The following is a 20,504-nucleotide window of genomic DNA, read 5'->3' on the forward strand; positions in this document are numbered from 1 at the left end:
ACTATAGTTGTTTTTTTTTTTTTTACATTAATGTCCATATTTTAAATTATATATTTATATATTTTTACCTTTCAAAATTGAAATATATTTATTTTGCCTTATGAAAAGGATAGTTTAGTTCTCTCACATCCACCACTCCCTAAACATACACACTTCTTTCTCCATTCATTTTCTGTTTAGATTAAATTTTTAAATGAATACTTTATTTCAACAATGGCCATATTGTTCATATATGAGTCATATGGTAAACTGGAATATTCTGTTTTCTTATACAATTTTTATAAAGTTTACTGTAATTAATGGTTATTAATGATCATCACATTTTCTCTCTTTTTTAAGTTTTCTGTGTACATATTATTGTGCAGTATGTTGTATCCTGTTGGTTTCTCTCTGAGGTCATATAGGCTCCATATTTCTTACATGTGAACATGTGTAAGTTGATGGTCTAGTTTCATTTTTTGCATGTATCTCTCCATGTTTCTCATCTGCTCTCTGGGTTTACAGAGCTGCTTGAGATCTGTTGTTGGCCCTCGTCTCTCCCCTATCCTTTGCCATGTGAAGATGTATAGGTAGATAGATACATATATGTTTTCTATCCCTCTTACTTTTATTTTGGTGGGGATTTATGGGAAGGTTAGGGATAAATGTGTTTTAAACCAGCCGTCTTTAATCACAAGTCCAGTATACCCTGAAATTGTCTTTAGCACATGATTTAGCAAGCGGTACAGCAGTATCCAGTGTTTTCTTATATGATAATTAGTTTTGCTTTTACAACATGGATCAGGGAACTTTACCATTTTTTTTTTTAGATCTACATTTGTGGTGAGCACACCACATTTTGAAGAGTAGACACTTTATAAATAATTGTTGGCAATCAATGCAACAATCAACCAATTGATCCTGCCAATCGTTGAATTTGAAAGAAAGATAATGTGAGGGCTGGTAGTAGGAAAGTCCTTCTTAATAAATTAAGTACAGTTACTAGTATAACCCAAAAGTCAAAGTTTTTCTTTTAAAATTATATTTCTTAACATTTACATTGTACATGTATTTTTTTTTCATTTTTAAATTAAATCTTTATTGTTGAAAGTATTATATATGCCCCTTTTTTTTTCACCATTGACTCCTTTTAGCCCACTTGTGTCTCCCACTCTGGGCCTTCACAACCCTATTGTTTGTGTCCATGGGTTACGCATATATGCAGATAAGTTCTTTGGTTTATTTCTTCTAAGCCACATACCCACCTCCACCTTCCCTCAGAGATTCCACAGTCTGTTCCATGCTTCTACATCTCCGGATCTACTTTGTTCATCAGTTGATTTTGTTCATTAGATTCCACATATGAGTGAGATCATGTGATACTTGTCTTTCTCTGTCTGGCTTATTTCGCTTAGCATGACTCTCCAGGACCTCATAAAGGGCAAGAAATCCTTTTTTACTGCTGCTTAGTATTCCGTGGTATAAATGTACCACTACTTTTTTATCCCTTCATCTACTGATGGGCACTGGGGCTGTTTTCAGATATTAGCTATTGTAAATTAGCTGCTATGAACATAGGGGTGCATACTTTCTTTTTAATTAGTGTACTGGGTCTCTTAGGATATATTACAGAAGTAGGATCACTGGATCAAATGGCAGTTCTGGCAGTTCCATACTTAATTTTTTTGAGGAAACGCCATAGTATTTTTCATAATGGCTGCACCAGTCTGAATTCCCACGAGTAGTGTACTAGGATTCCCTTTTTCCCACATCCTCACCAGCACTTGTCTTTTGTTGATTTGTTGATGGTAGCCATACTGACAGGTGTAAGGTGATAGTCCATTGTCATTTTAATTTGCATCTCTCTGGTGATCAGTGACTTTGAGGATTTTTTAAAATATGCCTCTTGGCCATCTGAAGGTCTGCTTTGGAGAAGTGTCTATTTAGGTCCTTTGCCCATTTTTAATTGGATTATTTGCCTTCTTTTCTTAAGTTGTATGAGTTCCTTATATATTTTGGATATTAACATTTATCAGATGTATCATTGCCAAATATGTTCTCCTATGCAGTGGGCTCCCTTTTTATTTTATTGATGTTTCTTTTGGTGTGCAGAAGTTTTTCATTTTGATGTAGTCTTATTTGTCTATATTCTCCTTAGTCTCCCTTACCCTAGGACAGTGGTCGGCAAATTGCGGCTCGCGAGCCACATGCAGGTCTTTGGCCCCTTGAATGTGGCTCTTCCACAAAATACAACGGCCTAGGCAAGTCTGTTTTGAAGAAGTGGCGTTAGAAGAAGTTTAAGTTTAAAAAATTTGGCTCTCAAAAGAAATTTCAATCGTTGTACTGTTGATATTTGGCTCTGTTGACTAATGAGTTTGCCGACCACTGCTAGGAGATTTATCTGTAAACATATTATTAGGTAAGATGTCTGAGATTTTGCTGCCTATGATTTTTTTCTAGGATTTTTATGGTTTCATGATTTACATTTAAATTTTTTATCCATTTTGAGTTTATTCTTATACTGTGTAAATTGGTGGTCTAGTTTCATTTTTTGCATATATCCGTCCAATTTTCCCAACACAACTTATTGAAGAGATAGTTTGGACTCCACTGTATGTTCCTGCGTCCTTTGTCAAATACTAATTGAGCTTAATGGCCTGGGTCAATTTCTGAGGTCTCTGTTCTGTTCCTTTGATCTGTAATGCCTGTTCTTGTGCCAGTACCAGTCTGTTTTGATTACAGTGGCTTTGCAGTATAACTTGATATCTGGTATTGTGATTCCTCCAACTTTGTTCTTCTTTCTCAAGATTTCTGCAGCTATTTGGGGTCTTTTTTTGGTTCCATATAAATTGCTGGAATGTTTGTTCTAGATTTGTGAAATATGCCATTGGTTTGTTAATAGGGATTGCATTAAACTTATACATTGCTTTGGTTAGTATGGACATTTTAATGATGTTAATTCTACCAATCCATGAACACGGTATATTCTTCCACTTGTTTTTATCTTCCTCTATCTTTTTTTTCAACATCCTGTAGTTTTCCAAGTACAAGTCTTTACCTCCTTGGTTAAGTTTATTCCTAAGCATCTTAATTTTTTTGTTGCAATGGTATATGGGATTGTTTGTTTAGTTTCTCTTTCTGAGAATTCATTATTGGTATATAGAAATGCCATCAATTTCTGGGTATTAATTTTGTATCCTGCTATATTGCCAAATTCATTTACTCAATCTAGTAGTTTTTTGGTGCAGAATTCTTTTCTAAAATTTAATAAATCTTTATTGTTCAGATTATTACAATTATTTCTCCTTTTCCCCCCGATAGCTCCCCTCCACCCGGTTCCCACCCCACCCTCTGCCCTTACCTCCCCTCCACTGTCCTCATCCATAGGTATATGCTTTTTGTCCAGTCTCTTCCTGCACCCCCCATACTCCTTTCCCCCTGAGAATTATCAGTCCACTCCCTTTCTCTGCCCCTGGTTCTATTATATTCACCAGTTTATTCTGTTCCTCAGATTTTTAATTCACTTGATTTTTAGGTTCACTTGTTGATAGATATGTATTTGTTGTTCATAATTTTTATCTTTACTTTTTTCTTCTTCCTCTTCTTAAAGAATACCTTTCAGCATTTCATATAATACTGTTTTGGTGGTGCTGAACTCCTTTAGCTTTTTCTTATCTGTGAAGCTCTTTATCTGACCTTCCATTCTGAATGATAACTTTGCTGGGTAGAGTAATCTTGGTTGTAGGTTCTTGCTGTTCATCACTTTGAATATTTCTTGCCACTCCCATCTGGTCTGCATAGTTTCTGTTGAGAAATCAGTTGACAATCATATGGGTGCTCCCTTGTAGGTAATTAACTGTTTTTCTCTTACTGCTTTTAAGATTCTCTCTTTGTCTTTTGCTCTTGGCATTTTAATTATGATGTGTCTTGCTGTGGTCCTCTTTGGATTCCTTTTGTTTGGGGTTCTGTGTGCTTCCTGGACTTGTAAGTCTATTTCTTTCACCAGGTGGGGGAAGTTTTCATTCATTATTTCTTCAAATAGATTTTCAGTATCTTGATCTCTCTCTTCTTCTGGCACCCCCATAATTCTGATGTTGGTACGCTTGAAGTTGTCCCAGAGTCTTCTTACACTATCTTCAACTTTTTGGATTCTTTTTTCTTTGTGCTTTTCCAGTTGAGTGTTTTTTGCTTCTTTGTATTTCAAATCTTTGACTTGATCCTTGCAGTCCTCTAGTCTGCTGTTAGGTCTCTGTATAATATTTTTTATTTCAGTCAGTGTATGTTTAATTTCTAGTTGGTCCTTTTTCATATCTTTGAGGGTCTCGCTAAATTTATTGGCCTTTTCTAGGATATTCTTGAAAAGCCTTATAACCATGGTTTTGAATTCTATATCCAGTCATTTGCTTTCCTCCATTTCTTTCGTTTGTGATCTGTTTCTTTGTCTCTGCATTTTCATTGCTTCCCTGAGTTGGTAGGGTAGCTTTGTGTGCTAGGTTTCCTATATGGCCCAGTGGGTCGGCCTCCCCAGTTAACCTGAGGTGGACACTCTTGGTGCACCCCTTTGTGGACTGTGTGTACAGCCTTGTTGTAGTTAAGTCTTGATTGTTGTTGGTATCACTGGGAGGAATTGACCTCCAGGCCAATTGGCTGTGAGGATCAGCTGTGTCTACACTGGGAGAAGTTCGGTGCTGGAAACAGCCTTATAGGATCAGACTTGCAAAATTGCAAAAGCCTCTGTGCTCAGCTTGGATGGGGCGGAGTCTCAGGGCAGAGCAGACAGTCTTGGCTTCCCATCAGCCCTGCCCTTGCGCGCGTGCCTCCAGACCTCTACCTTCCGTGGCTCCCCTGAGTTTCCGCCTGACAGTCCAGATTCCCCCCATAAGAGCATGGGTCCCCAGGGGCTCGCCCGGAACTGGGGTTCAGTGCAGTCAGGAGCTTCCGTCTCCCTTCCGCTAGGGAAAGCCTGCAACAACCTCCGCATTCAGTCTTCTCTGCAAGCCCTCCGTGCGCACGCCTCCAGACCCCTGCCTGCCGCGGCTCCCCTGAGTCTCTGAGTCTCCGTGTGCCTTTCTCGCTACCTGACAGTCCAGACTCCCCCTATATGAGCCTGGGTCCACAGGGTTTCGCCCGGAACTGGGGTTCAGTGCAGTCGGAACTGGGGTTCAGTGCAGTTGGGGGCTTCCTTCTCCCTCCCACCAGAGAAAGTCAGCCAGGCACTCAGCCGCCCTTCCTCTCTGTACGTGTGTGTCTGTACCTCAGCCCTTTGCCGCTCCTCTGATTTCCGTGAGCTTTTCTCTTTCCTTCTAGTTGTAGAATTTCCACTCAGCCAGCCTTCCTGTGGTTCTGGATGATGTCCATTCTGTCTTTTAGTTGTAGTTTTGAAATTGTTGTGCGAGGCAGCAGTTTAGGTGCTTAACTATGCCACCATCTTGGTTTCTCCCCTGGTGCAGACTTTAGGGTTTTCTATGTACAATATCAAGACATCTGAAAATAATGATGGTTTTACTTCCTCCTTCCCAATGTGGATGCCTTTCATATTTTTTTCATGTCTGATCACTACGGATAGGACTTCTTGAATAAGAGTGGTGAAAGTGGACATCCCTGTCTTTCTTAGGGGAAATTGTTTTAGGTTTTTCCCATTGAGTATGATGTACACTGTAGGTTTGTTATACATGGCCTTAATTATGTTGAGATATGATCCTTCTATTCAACTTTGGTGAGAGTTTTTATCAAAAATGGGTGTTGTATTTTGTCAAGTGCTTTTTCTGCATCTATTTATATGATCATGTGATTTTTGTCTTTTAATTTGTTTTTGTGATGAGTCTGGATAATGGTTCATAAATCTTATTTATCTTTTCAGCTCTTGGTTTTATTGATCTTTTCATTTTTGCCTCTGTGTCATTAATTTCTGCCCTAAAATTTGTTGTTTCCTTTTTTCTACTTTGGGCTTTTCTTGTTGTTGTCTCTCTAATTCTTTAAGTTGTAGGGTTTAATAGTTTATTATTAATTTTTCTCGTCTTATGAGGTAGACCTCTGGTGCTATGAACTTCCCTCTCAGGACTGCTTTTGCTGTGTCTGATCGATTTGGGGTTGATGTGTGTTCATTTTCATTTGTTTCCAGGAAGTTTTTTATTTCTTTCTTGATCTCATTGGTAACCCATTTATTGTTTACTAACATATTTATCCTCCATGTGTTTCAATATTTTTGTGGTTTTACTGTAATTGACTTCTAATTTTATTCCATTGTGATCTGAGAAGATGCTCAATATGATTTCAATCTTTATTAACTTGTAGAGACTTGTTGTGTGTCCTAACATGTGGTCTATCTTTGAGAATGACCCAGGTACTCTTGATAAGAATATATTCTGCAGCTTTGGGGTGAAATGTACTATAAATGTCAATTAAATCCACATGGTCCAGTGTGTCATTTAGAATCTCTGTTTCCTTGTTAATTTTTTGTCTGGTAGATCTATCCTGTGAAGTCAGTAGGGCGCTGAAGTCTCCTACTATGACTGTATTGCTATTGATTTCTCCCTTAAAGCCCTCTAGAAGATTTTTTACATAGTTAGGTTCTCCTATATTGGCTGTATGTATATGTTTACCAGGGTTATATCCTCTTGTTGGATAGATCCCTTTAGTGACCTTTGTTGTCTCTTGTGATGGCCTTCATTATTTATTTATTTATGTATTTATTTATGTATTTATGTATTTATTTATTTATTTATTTATTTAATATATTTCATTGATTTCAGAGAGGAAGGGAAAGGGAGAGAGAGATAGAAACATACATGATGAGAGAGAATCATTGACTGGCGCCCCTCTGCACACCCCACCCTGGGGATTGAGCCCGCCACCCAGGCATGGGCCTGACCAGTAATCAAACCATGACAGGTTGATGCTCAACCACTGAACCATGCCAGCTAGGTATGAGGCCTTCATTTTAAAGTCTATTTTGTCAGATATGAAGATTGCTTCTTTTTTTTTTCTGTTTCCAGTTGTCTAGAATATTTTTTCCATCCCTTCATTCTCATATGTGTGAGTCTTTTGGTCTGCTGTGTGTCTCTTATAGAGAGCATATAATTGGGTCATGTTTTTTTTTTTTTTTTAATAAATCTTTATTGTTCAGATTATTACAATTGTTCCTCTTTTTTTCCCCCATAGCTCCCCTCCACCTGATTCCCCACCCCACGCCATGCCCTTACCCACCGCCACTGTCTTCATCCATAGGTGTAAGATTTTTGTCCAGTCTCTTCCTGCACCCCTCACACTCCCTTCCCCCTTGAGAATTGTCAGTCCACTCCCTTTCTATGCCCCTGATTCTATTATATTCACCAGTTTATTCTGTTCATCAGATTTTTTATTCACTTGATTTCTAGATTCATTTGTTGATAGGTATGTATTTGTTGTCACTTTGTTGTTCATAATTTTTATCTTTACCTTTTTCTTCTTCTTTCTCTTCTTAAAGAATACCCTTCAGCATTTCATATAATCCTGGTTTGGTGGTGATGAACTCCTTTAGCTTTTTCTTGTTTGTGAAGCTCTTTATCAGACCTTAAATTCTAAATGATAGCTTTGCTCGGTAGAGTAATCTTGGTTGTAGGTTCTTGCTGTTCATCACTTTGAATATTTCTTGCCACTCCCATCTGGCCTGCATAGTTTCTATTGAGAAATCAGCTGACAGTCGTATGGGTACTCCCTTGTAGATAACTAACTGTTTTTCTCTTGCTGCTTTCAAGATTCTGTTTTTGTCTTTTGCCCTTGGCATTTTAATTATGATGTGTCTTGGTGTGGTCCTCTTTGGATTCCTTATGTTTGGGGTTCTCTGCACTTCCTGGACTTGTAAGTTATTTCTTTCACCAGGTAGGGAAAGTTTTCTGTCATTATTTCTTCTAATAGGTTTTCAATATTTTGCTCTCTCTCTTCTTCTGGCACCCCTATAATTCAGATGTTGGTACGCTTAAAGTTGTCCCAGAGGCTCCTTACACTATCTTCATATTTTTGGATTCTTTTTCTTTTTGTTTTTCTGGTTGGGTGTTTTTTGTTTCCTCATATTTCAAAGCTTTGGTTTGATTCTTGGGGTCCTTTGGTCTACTGTTGAATTTCTGTATATTCTTTATTTCAGACAGTTTATGCTTAATTTCTGACTGGTCCTTTTCCATTTTTTTGGCATTCTCATTAAGATCCTTAAAGGTCTCACTAAGTTCCTCAGAGGTGTTTAGAAGATCCCTGAGTAACCTTATAACTGTGGTTTTGAACTCTATGTCCAGTAGTTTGCTTTCCTCCATTTCTTTCATTCGTGACATGTTTCTTTTTCTCCGCATTTTGGCTGCTTCCTTGTGTTGATGGAGTGGTTTTCTGTGGTAGGTGACCTATGTGGCCCAGTGGTTCAGCCTCCCCAATCACCTGAGGTGGACACTCTTGGTGCTCTCCTTTGTGGGCTGAGTGCACAGTCTTGTTGTAGTTAAGCCTTGATTGTTGTTCATACACTGGGAGGAATTGACCTCCAGGCCAATTGGCTGTGAGGACCCGCTGTGTCTATAATGGAAGAACTGCTGTGCTGGAGACACCCTTATGAGGCAGGACTTGTTTCAGTGGGGCTTTGGTGCTCACTGAGTCTGCTTCTTGAATGTGTCACTTATGGATGTGAGGAGTTGAAATCTGGTGTCGTCTCACACTGACCACTAGGTACACTGGCTCCTAGATCTCCAATGGGGTGCAGGTCAGCTACTGTCTGAGGCCACCCAGCAGGAGCTACAGTGAGATCTGCAGATTCCTCCTCTTTGCTTGGGGTTTGGAAGTTTTGGAGCTGTCTGATCAGAGCTGCATTTTGTTAGGTTAAGCTGCGATAGGGCAGGCCATTTATATGCAAAAGCCACTACACAAAGTTTGGGTGGGTTTGTAAATTGGGCAGGGTGGGATCTCAGGGAATGACTAGGGCATGGCAAACAACGATGGCTGCCAGTCAGCCGTCTCTGTGTCTCCGTCTTTCCTCGTCACCGCGTTTCCATGTCCCTGTGTCCTGTGCCCCAGTGAGTAAATAATAATTCCTGCATGCACCTCTGCAAGAAAGCCACCCTCACTTTCCAACCCAATGGCAGACAATCCAGCTTCTCCCTGTAGGAGTCTGGGTCCACAGAGTCTCACTGGAAACTGGAGTTCAGAGCAGTCTGGAGCTTGTGTGTCCCTTCGGGTTGAAAAAAACAGCGCACCCAGTCACTAGCCGCCAGCCCGATTCATGCGCACCTCCATACCTCTGCTTTTCCATGCTTGTGCATGTCCTACCCGGTCTCAATGCTCTTTTTTCTTTCCTTCTAGTTGTAGAACTTCTACTCAGCCAGCTTTCCCATGGTTCTGGGTGATAGACGTTTTGTCTTTTAGTTGTAGTTTTGGTGTGATTGTGAGAGGCAGCACGTACAGGTGTATACCTTATGCCGCCATCTTGGTTTCTCCGGTCATGCTTTTGTATATCTTTTGTTTGGAGCATTTAGTTCATTTACATTTAAGGTTATTATTAACTAGTGGCCCGGTGCACGAAATTTGTGCACATTAAAAGGGGTTTAATTAGAGAAAATAATTTAATATTGCTATTTGCCCTTTCTCTATAATAGAAGTGTCAGAGATGAAAGAAAATTAATAAAATGTATATGAAAACCTTCCTCCTGTCAGAGTTTGGGGCACACCCCGAGACCCAGAGTCAAGTCCCCGTCCACCCACATGCTCCTCAAAATCACGTGAGACCCAGACCCAGCCAACCCTCCCTCATTGGGATAGATCCAGACCTGGCTAGTCCCACCCTTGTCAAGCCCCGCAGGGCAGGGAATGTAGCCTCAGGTCCCCTGGCCTGGCACCAGGATGAGGGCATGGCCTGAGGTCCCCCAGCCCAGACTGGGGTGGGGGGGCGTGCCTTGAGGTCCCCCGTCAAGCCCCGCCAGATGTGGGACATGGCCTGAGATCCCCTGTCAAGCCCCGCTGGGTGGGGGGCATGGCCTGAGGTCCCCCGTCAAGCCCCACCAGGCAGGGGGGGGCGCAAACTCAGGTCCCCCGGCCCGGCACCGGGAGGGGGGAACAGCTTCAGGTCCCCTGTCAAGCCCCATTGGCAGGGGGGTGCAGCCTCAGGTTCCTCCTGGGCGGGGGGCGCGGCCTGAGTTCCCCCGACCCAGCACTGGGGGTGCACCTTGAGGTCCCCTGTCAAGCCCCGCCAGGCAGGGGGACACAGCCTCAGGTCCCCTGGCTCAGTGCTGGGGTGGGGGGTGCGGCCTGAGGTTCCCTGGCCTGCTGCCGGGATTTGGAGCGTGGCCTGAAGTCCCCTGTCAAGTCCCACCTGGTGGGGGGCACTACCTGAGGTCCCCCGGCCTGGCGCTGGGGCGGGGGGAGCAGCCTGACGTCCCCTAGCCCAGCACCAGGACAGGAAGCTCATCTTGAGGTCCCCTGTCAAGCCCCATGGGGGCAGGGGAGGGCGTAGCCTCAGGTCCCTGCTGATTGCTTGTTAGGGCTCCTTATGGGAACTTGGCCTCAGGTGTGGGTGCAGCCATCTTTGTGACAGAGTGATAGTTAATTAGCATATTCCTTCTTTATTAGATAGGATAGGTACTTATTTATTGCTATTTTAATTCTGTATGCCTATTTTTCTCTCTCTATTTCTTCTTCTCATTCCAGCAATCCCTTTAGCACTTCTTGCACTGCTGGCTTGGTGCTTATAATCTCCATTAGCCTTTTTTGTTTTTTTTTTTTTTTTTTTTTTGTCTGGGAAGCTCTTTATTTCACCATCTATTTTGAATGATAGCCTTGCTGGATATAGTAATCTTGGTTTCAGATTACCTTGAATACTTCACTTCATTCCCTTCTGGCCTGTGGAGTTTATGATGAGAAATCAGCTGACAATTAGGTAACAAATTGCTTTTCTCTTGCTGCCTTTAAGATTCTCTCTTTGTCTTTAATTTTTCATATTTTAATTCTGATGTGACTGGGCATGGCCCTGTTTGGGTTCTTCTTGCTTAGTACACTCTGTGCATCCTGGACTTGTGTGACTTTTCCCTTTACCATGTTAGGGAAGATTTCTGCCATTATTTCTTCAAACGTGTTCTATATTTCTTACTCACTTTCTTCCCCTTCTGGCACACCTATTATGGGAATATTTTTACATTTCATGTTGTCCCACAACTCCCTTAAACTGTCCTCCTGTTTTTAAATATTTTTTTTTTCTATTTGGTTCTCTAATTGAGTGATTTTTTTTCTACCCTGTCTTATAATTCATTGATCTAATCCTTGGCTTCCCCTAATCTGCTGTGTATTCCTTCTGATGTTTTTTTTTTTTATTACTTCTATGTCATTCTTTCTTTCCCACTGGTCTTTTTTCATAATTATTATATCTTTTCTCATGCCATTGAGCATCTTTGCCATCATTATTCTGAACTCTGTATCTGATAAATTTCTTATCTGCATTTCATTTAGGACTTTCTTGAGAATTCTCTTGTTTTTTCATTTGAGGCTTTATTTATTTATTTATTTATTTACTTATTTATTTTTTTATTTTTGTCTCTCCCTTTTGTCTACCTGTTTGGTTTTGCATCTATGTATTAGGTAGATCTGCTATGTCTACCAATCTGTAGTGCAGGAAACTGTCAGAATCTGTTTGTGACTGGTCCTGAGTACACTCTTTGGTGCTATCAGCCATCCACAGCTTGTGACTCTGCTGGGGCTGGGTGCCTTTATAAAGGACCAAGATGTGCACTAGGGTCTGCTTTTCCTAGCTTCATGACCGGTTTTAGGTCAGGCAAAGACTCAAAGCCTCCAGTGACCCACCTATGCCTGTAGTCCCATTTACACTCAGACTTGATTAGCCTCAGGCTATTGATCACAGGATGAGGCAAGAAGTCTTCCAAAAGTGTGGGGCAACTGCCTTCTTCCCAGGTAAAAACTGCTTGGAAAGCAAAGTTTTTCTGGAGAAAGGTTTCTATTGCAGGGTGAGGGACTGACAGCACAGGAAACCGGGATGACTCCATTTCTAGATCCAACCCTAGAACCCCCAATTCTGGCTTCTGTTTTCACAGTTCCCATCCACTCTTCCCTCCTTCTGCCAGAGCCCAAGTTGAGTGGCTGTACAGAGTGAAATTTTGTGCTTTGGCTCTTTAAGAGGGTTCCTGCACTGCCAGCCATGTCTCCCTGGCAGACACCAATCCTGCTGCTTTTCACAGCCAGATGCTATGTGGGCACCTTCTCAGTTCTGCTGCTCTTGGCTGGGGAGCTCAGCTTGGGGTTTAGACCCCAGAGTTCTCAAGGGGAACCCCCCAAAGGTGAAATATCCTGGCAGAACCTCAGCTGCTGTCTATGGGAGTCCAGCCATCTGTTTTACATCTCCACTTTTCCTTTCATACTCTATATGGTCTCCACTTTCCTTCCTTGTTTATAGCGTTCTCTAGGGCTAGTGTTCAGTTGATTTTTCTGGGTTATTTTTCTGTTTTTTAGTTGTATTTCCAGTTTGGTCCTGGGAGAGTGTCAGTGTAGCTTCCACTTATGCTACTTGCCATATTTTCAAAATAAATTTGGGATTTTAAAATGCTCCATAAGAAAGTATACTGTAAAAAGAATTTTCATTTTTGTAACATTAAGTAACTAAGCTTTTTGATTTTTAGCCAATTTCCCATTGAGTTGAGTTTCAGCAGGATGAATTATTATGCCATTCAGTAAAATTGTTGGCAATTATGTTAAAGGAGAATAGGAAGGATTAAATAAAAATTACTTTACAATTTTTCTTTTGAAGTAGCAGGGTCAGCTTTTATAAGAAGCAAGTGTGAAAGAACTTTATTTTGTATCAATATATGAAGCTTAAGTCACAACTTGATTATAAAACTTAATTCTCATGTTTAGAAAAAATATTTCTCTCCAAATACAGAGAAAGGTATTAGGAGTGAGTTATTATATAAAATTTCTATATTTATCTTTTTGTAGAAATACAGGCTCTCATTCACTTATTTCACTTATCTATACACATAAAAGTCTAAGTGATCGAACATACGACCAGAATGACTGATCGCTATGATGTGCACTGAGCACCAGGGGTCAGACACTCAACGCAGGAGCTGCCCCCTGGTGGTCAGTGCACTCCCACAGCGGGAGCGTTGCTCAGCTGACCAACCCATCCAGGTGGCCCACCAGCCTGGCAGCAGCCACTCACTCCCTCAGTAGTCCTGCAGGTCCAATCTCTGGAGAATGGGCCAGACACTGACGGACCAGCATCACCAGCACGATCCTGACAGTGCTGCCAGCCTCCTGGAAGTTGGCTTCGGGCACCGGGGCTGCTTCCCCTCCCTAGACGCTCCGCAAGGAAGAAAAGATATAAAAGCGCCTGCCAGGTGGCTCCTGAGAACCAGTGAAAATGTTAGTGGCATGGATCTGGATCCCAGGCTGGGATGGGCATCCCAGTGCCTGCCCAGAGGGCCGATTTCATCCCGCCCTCCTCCACCCTTGGGAGCCCACCCATGTACGAATGCATGCACCAGGCCTCTATCTCTATAATATTATGGCTCCCGTTAAAAGAATTTTAGAATATAAGATTGGAGGAAAAGTAGAAATATTAATAAAAATTTGTGTTTTTTTTTCACCTTTTAATGGCTGAGGATTATTTTATAATCTAATTTTATTTTTTATGGTTTTAGACTCATCACCCAAAAATGTAATCCCAGTAAATCTAGTAAACATTCTTCTTCTTAACATATATATATATATATATATATATATATATATATATATATATAGTATTGATTTCAGAGAGGAAAGGACAGGGAGAGAGAGATAGAAACATCAATGTTGAAAGAGAATCATTGAGTGGCTGTTTCATGTGGGGATCCAGCCCACAACCAGGGCATGTGTCCTCACTGGGAATCGAACCATGACCTCCTAGTTCATAGGTTGACACTCAACCACTGAGCCACACTGGCTGGGCATAAATTGCCTCTTACAGGTTGGACACCAAATGAAAGATGATTGCTTCCCTCTATTTGGAGTTTCTTACTTAAGAAACATTACTAATATCAGGCTGACATGTTTCCAAACATTGAGAGAAAGAGATAATTGGAATCACCTATCATCTTCTTTGCCCACAATCATATTAAAATTAAAAGTGATTTACTTTCAAAAGTGGATGAGAGTTAACCAGGTTCAAGAGAAGCACAGTTCTTTTAAATACATGAAATGTGGAATATTATAATTTTTAAGAGACTGAGAGAATGTTAAGCACAAGGCCCTGTATAGAGTAGCATTTGAAAGCATGAGCCACGTACACAGACGGTCTTGCTGCAAATCCTCTTTCTGCTACTCCCTATTGCTGTGACCTAGAACAACCCTGAACCTCCCTACATCTCTCTCCCCATTTACAACATATGCTAAATTGTGCCAAATTCATAGGATTGAAGGTAGGATTAAACAAGAATACATATGAAATAGCATTCTGTCTAGAACCTAATAACTACAGAAGAAATGTTAATTATCACAATGAACAATTTCACTTATTAATTCAAAAGTAATTTCTGAATGCCTTCCCTATGCTTCACAGTCACTGTTCCAGGTGTTGTGGATATAGTACTGTTAAATTAATTAAGCAAGGAGGCCATTAGACTGAGGTGGCTGTAATGCCAGGGTAGCCTAGTGTAGCAAACTGAAACCTAAGTCTGTAAGTCACAGACCGCCAACCAGGGTTTCACAAAAAAAGGTAAATGCTTGAGCCATAGCCAAAAAATAAGTTCCTTTCTTTTTTTTCTGCAAAAAGGTGTGGGTGTAGGTGTGAGTGAGGTGCAATGTTAAATAGGGTGTTTAAAAAGGTCTTATTTAGAAAACTAAGACTTGAAGTAAGGGAGTGGGTCACAAAGATCTTAGAAGAAGAATGTATCAAGCTCAGGGAATGTCGATGCAAATATCCAGAAGTGGGAGTTTACCAGATTTATTTTGGAGCAGCAAGGAGGCCATGCAATTAGAGGCCAGTTGTAATAAATAGAGGTAAGGGGGAGGAGGGCTCAGGTTGCATGTTTTTTTCTATGACTGATAAGAAGCCAGGGAAGCTTTGAAGGGGAGAAAAGATCAAAATGATTTTAAAAGGATCATTCTTGCTGCTGTACTGAAGACACCTGTTCCCTCTCATTAGAAGGTCATGAGAGTTCTTTGGTGTGGACCAAAGACATTATAGACAAAAGTCTAATGACAGAGGAAAATAGGACTGTGGGAATTTGGGAAATCTGGGTTAGAGATGTTAGTTCAATCACTAAAGGTTATTGACAGTGAACTATTTTTAGGTCAACATGTTACTAATTCTGGAAGCTCCATGGAATCCAGTAAAAACAAACAAACAAACAAACAAAAAACCACGAACATGACCTATTTCCTTGACAATGAACATAAGAATGTTTCTTGTTTCGAGCAGGTTCCTAGGATGTCGGCATCGACATGGGCTTTTGGTGCAGAACCCTGAGGCTCAGTTAAACTTCTGCTAAGATCTAATGTCACCGCAACCCGAATTCATCATTATATTCTGAAATTAGAAAATAAAATCAGGTGGCAGAGAACCTGAATGAGAGCTTGTCTGATAATCCCTGGTGCTGTCAGCTTTGGCCACTTAACTACCACCCATCCACAGTCATCCTCCTCTTTCCCCTCTGCCTTCATTTGATGTTGTAGTGAAGATTATACTTTAAAATATACTAAAAATGCATTATAAACTGCAAAATTCCATAAAATTGTAAAGAAGCAAGGAAATATGCTCTACTATTTTAATTTATATTTTCCCTATTAAGCCATTATTCCTACTAAAGGGAATGAAAACAGTACATTTTTTTTATTCCTCCTTCCATTAATTTTCCTTGCCTTGGTTGAAACTACAAATAAGGAATAAAAAAAGATTAAAAGTAGGAAGAGAAAGCAAGAGCAATAATTATTGTTATGATCTAAGTGAATGATTGGTTATTAGCAGAAGAGCTGTTGCCTGGATTTCAGAATTTTATTCACAAACCCATATAGCTTCTCTAGCACATGCAATCACAGAAAGGACCCTCACAGTCCTGGTTTTTGAAGTAAAACCTGAGAACCAGTGACTTGATGTTAACGTTAGGGGCAGCAGATGTACTGAATGATGTACTACTAGGATAATTAAAGGTGATACTAGACAAATGTATAGTACAGGGGTTTTGTTTATCGTCATCTTATTTCAAAAACATAATTCTTCCCTCTCAAAACATATGTTATTGCTTAAATGCCTGGCAACTCCTTTTAATTTCAGATCTTTTTTTCTGCTTCCAAGTTTATGGATTTCCTACTCACTAAAGACATTTAAGCAGTCCTGGTTATATACTGCTGTGTAACAAACCACCTTGAATGTACTGGCATTAGGTAACATCAATTTTATTATACTCATGGATGATGTGGGTCAGAAATTCAAAGTACAGCTGGGAGGGTTTGTCTCAGGATGTCTTCACAGATGCTCTGTAAAATCTGGGAATTTGTGAGTGGCTCAGGTGATTCAAATGGCTGAGGTTTGGAATCATCAGCTGAGCTCAGCTGTGACTGGTGACCTACACAAGACATTTGTAGGTGGCTAGGCTTTTTACAGCATAGCAATTGAATTCCAAGAGCCAGCTTCTGCAGAGCAAATGTTCTAAGAACCAAGAGGGAGCTGTGTGGACTTTAATGACATACCCTCAAAAATCAATAACCTTTCTTTATTGGTTGAAGCAGTCAAAATCTTACAGTAATTCAAAGGGTGTGAGACATATACTTTGCTTCCTGATGAGAGAAGTATCATAGAATTTGTAGTCATTTTTTAAAATCACCACATAAATTATGTATAAAGGCTAAAGCGAGAGCACGAACTAATTGCTAAATGTATAAGAATGTGTTGGGTGTGTTCCATTATCCATTCTTTAATAAACAGTCCACGTACTTCAGGGCTAATATCACTACACTCCGGTGGCACACCTGAGAAGTCTAAGGGAACCCAGGGTTAAGCCAAATGGCACATAATATTGATCTGGGCACAGGATTGGTTCTAGAGGGAGCATGTGTAACAAGTTAGATCACTGGGATGCATTTTTGGAGAGTATTGAATCTTCTTGCCTTTGTCTCTTGGCCTCTGGATATTAACATGTGTGGCTTTAAGCTTTGTCTGTTACAGCCATCTTGGTAACAGCTGGAGAAAAAAAGCAACATGTGGAGCAAAGCAGAGCAAAGAGATGCACAGACAAGTGGATTTAGAGCCTTAATTGAAGCATGTCTGCTCAGAGCCCTATTGTTGTACATTTTTCAATGATAATATGCCATAATTTATTTTCATTGCATTGCCACATTGAGTTGGATTTTATGTGTTTTATGTATATAACTTGTGTTTAGAAGCATCATTAAAGATACTCTGTCTATATGAAAGAGAGAAATTAAATGAACAAAACAATTTAATCCCAAATCCTCTTAACATTTTAATCAGTTAATCCTTTAATATTTTTATAAATTATTTAAATGTGTGTGACTAAAATTATTTTAGTTGGAGATTGATGGAAACTGGTCCAAAACAAAACAACCCAAATAATCCAAAGCACAGTTCTCAAACATAATTCTGATTTGGTCGCCTAAATGTATTCAATCTGTATTTTTTAAGTAGATTACAATTTTGAGAAAACCTAAACTTTATATTTTATAAATGAATGGGTTGACTTCCTTTCAGCTTCATAACCCAGACAAAACATTTCTTCGATTCCCGTTTAGAGTTTCAACAAGCTCCTTTATTGTCATGAATTATAGTATGAATATTTGTGCCCTTCACAGATTTATATGTTGAAACCTAACCCTCCTTGTATTGGTATTAAGAGGGGAATCTTTTGGAGGTGATTAAGTCATAAAGGTGGAGCCTCATGAATGGGATTAGTGCCTTATAAAAAAGACATTAGCAACCTCCCTTTTCTCTTCTGACATACGAAGATGCAGCAAAAAGATGGCTGTATGTGAGCCAGGAAGCAGGCTCTCACCATAGACCTAATCTGCAGGCACTAGTTCTTAGACTTCCCCGCTTCTGGAACTGTGAGAAATAAATTTCTTTTGCTTATAAGCCACTCAGTTCAGATATTTTTTGCTATAGCAGCCTGGACTAACCTGAACACCATGTAAATACTTCTATCCCTGATTCACACTCTTTTGTGCTTGTGTCTGCCTTCCATTACATTATGAGCTTTCTGGAGTTCATCCCTTTTTTTTTTCTTCAAACATAGTAGATGCTCAATAGACTGCTGAATTAATAAATGAATGCCTAGATTCAAATCAGGTTAGGGAGACAAAATAAACATTTATTAGTAACTTAATCAAAATCTTTTGATTACCTTACAGAGGGTGACTTTTTTTTTCTAGTCCAGTAGTCATATTTTGTCATCATATTATATAGCAGGATAAGAAATTAAGTTTATTCAAAATGATCATTTAATTATGCATACTTGAAACACGTGAGGCTTAATTAACAATGGTTGATAGTAAATCATCCAGATAAAATATATTAGCTTCTGAATATATGCTAATCCCATGCATAGGTACATTATCAATCTAAGTAATTTATTACTTTTCTTGATTTCTTTTTCCCCAAAGTACTCAAGCATTCAAAATGGTAAGATATTACTTATTAGAAATGTCTTAGCCCATTTTAAAGAGACAGATTTTTAAAAAATGTTAAAACTTCTCCAAAAGATTCCTCTTCCCCACAGAGAGCAGAAGTGGGAGCAAAGGGATGGCTAGGTTAGGCAAAGCAACTAAAAATTCTGACTTAAAAGGCATTGTTGTATGATCTTGAGCAACTTCTCAAGTCCTTCTGATAAAACCAAGGTACATATTCTTGGAAGGGTAAATTGTCTTTAAAGCACTATGTTAAATTCCTTTACTATTGGGAGTGTTAACACACACACACACATACACACACACACACACACACACAAACACAAACATAGTTATGTGATTATGTGATGGAAATGATAATTTATCTTTTTTATTTTTAAAAGTTATCCTTGGAGGGAGACAAAATGGCAGCGGAATAGATGGATGTGTCCTGAGCCTTGTCCCGGAGCAAATAGAGGGAGCAGCTGAAACGAGTGGAATCCAGCCCGTATTGGTGAAGGAGGCGCAGCTGGTGAGACAGTTTGCAGCTGGGAAGGGCAGAGATCCCCCGGATAAAGGTAAAATCAAAGATCTAGGCAGTAGAATCTGCCAGACCTCTGTTCCCAGAAGGTCGGTCGGGGAGAAACTACATGGCGCCAAGCCGCGTCCCTGAGGACAGGCAAAGCGTCTGACTGGGGGAAAAGAAAAAAAGGGGGGGGGGGTCCACGGGACTGCGGGAGGTAGAGGATTGTAGACCTTGGAGTCTGGATTTGGGATCTGAGCTCAAAGGCAGCCCTGAAGAGCTGCCAGACCGCACAGTGCCTGCAAGAGAGGAACTTGCAGAGACGTGGTCCCTCCTCGCGCTGGGGCCTGCGCCTTTCTACTCTGAACCTAGTTCGTATCATCTTTAGGATAAAGACACTTACCTGTGGCAGAGGTGCAGAAGAAGGGGTGAGCTTGTGGAATCTGGGGAGTGTAGGCAGCGGACAGTCCAGGAGAGGTGGAAGCGAGTCTGGTGCTGAGTCATATCTAAGCCCGGTTGCCATTTTCGCCTGAGAGATAGCCCTGCCCTCCAGTCTCCAGGCAACCAATATAGCCACACCCAGATCTCACCCTGAATAACACCATGGAATCTCAATACTCCCTGAGGCTATAGGATCTGCCCTAAAGAGAAATCTTTAGAAGCTAGGAACCTCAATTACAAGGCTAGACTGCCAAGGCCCTTCAGAGTGCTTCAGTGTGCATCGCTGGCGAACTTACTGCGGTGCTCCTGTGAGCCGCCACTGGGAGTAAACACCTATCCACCACAGGTGCAGCAGTGAAAGCTGAGTCTACCCACCCCATAACTACAGAACTCTGGGCATCACAGTCACACCTGTCCAGAGGACAGGCCCCCTGAGCCACATCACCCCGACAGACAGTTCCTTGGTGCCACTGTGAGTCCCCACTGGGCACGCGTGATTTCAATTAAGGGTGCAAGACAGCAAAAATTGGGATACTACCCTCCACGGCTGCTGACTTCTAGACACGGCAGTTGTGCCTCTCAAGCTTGCAGGCCTATATCAAGAGAACCAAAATAGCTCAAGTAGGGAGCTACACTAGATTACCAAGCCCAGGAGAACTGAGAGATTACACCAGTAGCACCATCACCAAAAGAACCTGGGTAGCAAAGCAATTAAATCTACAATTAAAACATTACCGGAAAACATGGGGAGACACAAAAGCAACTCCCAAAGAAAAAGAGGAATCACCAGAAAGGGAGTTAAATGAAATTGAAGCTAGCAGCTTAACAGAGAAAGAATTCAGAGTAATGGTTATAAGGATGTTTAAATGGATGGATGACAAATACACACAACTCAATGAGAACTATAAGGAGCTGAATGAGAATGTCACCAACATGAAAAGAAACCAAGAGG

Source organism: Plecotus auritus (assembly GCF_963455305.1).
Source record: "Plecotus auritus genome assembly, chromosome: 2".
Classification (NCBI taxonomy): Eukaryota; Metazoa; Chordata; class Mammalia; order Chiroptera; family Vespertilionidae; genus Plecotus; species Plecotus auritus.